Source organism: Octopus bimaculoides, chromosome 11 (assembly GCF_001194135.2).
Source record: "Octopus bimaculoides isolate UCB-OBI-ISO-001 chromosome 11, ASM119413v2, whole genome shotgun sequence".
In the NCBI taxonomy this organism is placed as follows: Eukaryota; Metazoa; Mollusca; class Cephalopoda; order Octopoda; family Octopodidae; genus Octopus; species Octopus bimaculoides.
Genome location: NC_068991.1, coordinates 58,311,417 through 58,316,296, shown reverse-complemented (window position 1 = coordinate 58,316,296; position 4,880 = coordinate 58,311,417).

Below are 4,880 nucleotides of genomic sequence, written 5' to 3'. Positions count from 1 at the left end.
TATATATATATATATATATATATATATGTATATATATAAACGCGAGGGCTTCCACGCAGTTTCCACCCACTGAATTCACTGATAAGGCATTATTCGACCAGTGCTATAGTAGAGGACACGTGCCTATGGTGTCACGCCTCGCGTCTATATCAGAACTTATGATTACGAAGCGAAATTCTGAACCATACAAACAAATATTTAGCAGACGTGAATACTTGATCAAATACATCACATTTATAAGTGTGATGTTGCTTCTTCACGCATAAAGAAATCTGTCATACAACTGCGATCGTCCATTCGACTTAAATAAAGGCACAGAACGGAAACAAGGAGGAAAGAGGAAACGTAATTTCCTTTCATCAAATGAGTAGAGGAACAAAATTTTACTCTGGACGCACGATATATACCTATGTATTATAAAACGGGAAATGAGAAATATAACATTAGGAATTTCTCTAAAACCTAATCTCTATAAATTATGTTTACTAAAACAAACTATTCTTTCGTTCTTCTCTACAATATTTTACTTCCATTTCAACTATATTTTCTGTTTATCTTTGTTTTTTTTTCTGAAACTGGTTGTACCCCAGCATGGCTACAGCCTTGGGCTTCTTGGCACTCCATCGGTTACGACGACGAGGGTTCCAGTTGATCCGATCAACGGAACAGCCTGCTCGTGAAATTAACGTGCAAGTGGCTCAGCACTCCACAAACTCGTGTGCCCTTAACGTAATTCTCGGGGAGATTCAGCGTGGCAGAGAGTGTGACAAGGCTGGCCCTTTGAAATACAGGTACAACAGAAACAGGAAGAAAGAGTGAGAGAAAGTTGTGGTGAAAGAGTACAGCAGGGTTCACCACCACCCTGGCAGAGCTTCGTGGAGCTTTAGGTGTTTTCGCTCAGTAAACACTCAGAACGCCCGGTCTGGTAATCGAAACTGCGATCCTACGACCGCGAGTCCGATGCCCTAACCACTGGGCCATTGTGACTCCACAGCCTTGGACTGGTGCACATAAAATAAGTGGTGACTTCTTTTCTACATTGTTTACATTATTTCTCTACAATATTTGGTGCCCAGCTGCCCAATGAACTTCTTTTTTTCTATAATCGTTGGCATATTTCGTTTGTATCGATTCATGACATTTGTGCATCGTTATATATGTTTCTAAATTTGTTGGGGATGAATAATGCATTCAATCCCAACACAGATACAGGGCAACAAATTTGCGATTAGGTCGCAGTCGATTAAGCCTACAATAGTACTTGATTGATGTATTATTTTAAGGACTGCTAAAATACAAAAGTTTCAAAAAACTGCATTAAAGTTCAGCATCAGGGATTACGATAGTGTGATAAACAAGAAATATCCTTCACCAAATCCTATAAAATTGCGCCATTATAGTGATTGACACAAAATCACTCCGACATTTTCTAACTCTTGGCCATTGTATAATTCTGTCCGCAATGGCCCAGTGGTTAGGGTAGCGGACTCGCGGTCATGGGATCGCGGTTTCGATTCCCAGACCGGGCGTTGTGAGTGTTTATTGAGCGAAAACGCCTAAAGCTGCACGACGCTCCGGCAGGAGATGGTGGCAAACCCTGCTGTACTCTTTCACCACAACTTTCTCTCACTCTTACTTCCTGTTTCTGTTGTGCCTGTAATTCAAAGGGTCAGCCTTGTCACACTGTGTTACGCTGAATATCCCCGAGAATTACGTTAAGGGTACACGTGTCTGTGGAGTGCTCAGCCACTTGCACGTTAATTTCACGAGCAGGCTGTTCCGTTGATCGGATCAACTGGAACCCTCGACGTCGTAAACGACGGAGTGCCAACAACAACAACCTCTCAGTTGTTCCTAGGGCTTTCTCTTCGTTTTGAACTTCTTGATATTATGTAAATTTCTCACCCATTTTGTCTCTCTTGGTCTGGACATTCTTATTGCGTTCTGCTTCCCAGAGGCAACCCTTGCTTTCACAGATTCATTCTGACGATGCCGAGTCCTTCAGCCCTTCTGTTTACATGATCTTCCGCATTTTACTTAACGCTATCTCTCTCTATATATATTTATGTGCATGTATATGGAATGATTAGACGTCAGCATAAATTAAAATAGATTACATTTTCAAAGTTAAATGGAAAGTACAGATAGAGTTTACTTTTTAAAACACCTGTTTCCAAACGAATCATCGTTCTCATCTAGACTACATTGATAACGCAAGGCAACAGATTCGCAAGCAACAAGAAACATTTCGTTCGGAATCTGTGAAATTCTCCTTCAATGGCTGCTCTCAATTCGTCGAAGGATCCTGGTTTTCTAACGTAAACTTAGCTTTGTCCCCTACAGTCTGCCTTGTGGTGTTTAATGGAGTAATTTAATTGAAATATAGCAATTTCACTCCAAACAATATTTCTTTTATACACCCTATTAAGTACTGCTAACAAAATTCCACTCTTCCGGCCGGATCATCTTCATTGGAAGTATGGACTATTCTTGGAATGTAGTTTTAACAATCATGGTGCTTCAATGGAAAATTGATTTTGAACTTCCTATCTGACGTAGAATTATTCTTGATCTCTGGCAATACGTTTCTACTACCTTTTGTCGCTTTGTGGGACACATCGATGTCCTTAGGTTTCTTGAAATATTGCTTCAGAATGATTTGCAAATCCGCTTGAAACACCTCTTAAACTGTTTTTGGACTTCCAAGTATCGAGTAGCACTTTCGGATAAATTTCCTTTGTTCAAAGCTTAGTCATTTCTTCATTATTTCTAATGTGTGTTTTAAACCTAAAATGAAAATTAAGTGGTTATCATTCGTTAAGTGCGTAGATGTTTTTGGAGAAACGCTATATATATACACATATATATGTAAAAAAAAACATACATATATACATACATACATACATACATACATACTACATACATACATATATGTATGTATGTGTGTGTGTTTGTGTGCGTGTGCATGTGTGTGCATGTGTGTGTGTAAATACATACATACATATAATAATAGCATTTATACGTACGTAATGAAATGTACTCGAGTATATTATGACATTTACAAGGTATTACTTAACGCAGAATGCACTCTAAATACATCCCCTACATACACACATGTATAAATACGCTCACTCTCTCTCTCTCTCTCTCTCTCTCTCTCTCTCTCTCCCTCCCTTACAAGTATATATTGACATAGACAAATGGACAGATACACACACACACAGACACCCACATAGATATATTTATATAGCTAGCGATGTGAAAAAAAAATTACTTACATGAGGAATGCATCCTGTACACATATACGGAGACGAGGCCATAGACACTTATACAAGCATTGTTACATACGCACATACAGACACATTGCAAAGTTTCTTATAGATTAAATACTGTCTAACACACAAACACACATATACATACGGCACCTTCCCGCACTGACACACACACGCACACACACAAACACACACACACACGCGCACACAAACACATACACGCATACAATGTAAAACAAATACTTCAACACATTAATACATGCACTGAGACAACTAGTCCTTTAGGCGTATCTTCGTTTCCTCACAATCTCCTTCTGCGAAAAGTCCCCCTCCCCCCCAAAAAAAATCCCAATTCCTCACATATATATATAGAGAGAGAGAAAAGGAGAGAGAAAGAAGGAGAGAGAGGCATGACTATCTTTCATTTGAGTAAAGATTGTTTGCCAGCATAACATGGCAGTCCTGGTTTAGGACGAATTTTGCAGTAATTTATCCCCAGGAGACATCGTCTACAGCTGGCTATACAATACGACTCAGCACCCAAACTCAGCTCAAAACATTCGTCCTTATCCAGGGCTGCCACGTATTGTTGGCAAATAATCTTTAGTCTAGAGTACGGTTGCTGAATATCTCTCGCTGTTTGAATTATAAATAGTAATTTTCTATCTTTCCCTTGTTTCAGTCATTAGCCTCTGACAATGCTGGGTCATCCCCTTTCAAGGATTTCAGTGGAAAGAAACGACTCCAGTTCTTATTTTTAAAATGCTGTAATTTATTCTCTCGCTTTCTATGACAAACCACTAAGTTACGAGACCTTAAACACATCATATATGTATATATATCGTATCAGGACAATTACCCCATTGGACAACTCCCCCCCCCACCGACGACGACAACTACCCTCAAGGACAATTACCCTACTTTGTTAGTTAACCCCCTCTCCAATATTATTAAGAAGTTTTAAATCATCATCTGTTGCCCTCATGAGTAATTGCCCTTGGTAGGTTATTGTCCATGGTGGGGCGGTAAATATCCTAGACTCATATAAATATATATACATATTATTAATATATATATATGTATATGAATGCACTTATATATATATATGTACGTGTGTGCGTCGCTGTGTGTGTCGCTGTGTGTGGATATGTATGTATGTATGTATGTATGTATGTACGTATGTATATATATATGTATATATATGTATGTGCTTGTGTTGCTGTTTGTGTGTATGTATGCATGTATATATGTATGTGTTTGAGTGCTTTTCGTCTGTGTTTCTCTCCATCACTGCTTGACAACCAGCTTTCGTGTGTTTACGTCCCCGTAGCGTAAGTTGGCGTGAGAGACCGATGGAATAAGTAGCAATCTTAAAAGATAACAAGTATCCCGGGTCAGTTATTTCGACTAACAGTTCTTCAAGGCGATGCCCCAGCATGGCCGCAGTCTAATGACTGAAAGAGGCAACAGATAAAAAGATATATATAAAAAGATATATATAAGTTTAAAAAAACACAAAAAACAATAACAAAAAAACAACAAAGTGAGGACGTGATACGGATAGTGTTATTGGACGCTCGGGAAAGGAAGGAGAGAGAATATATATAT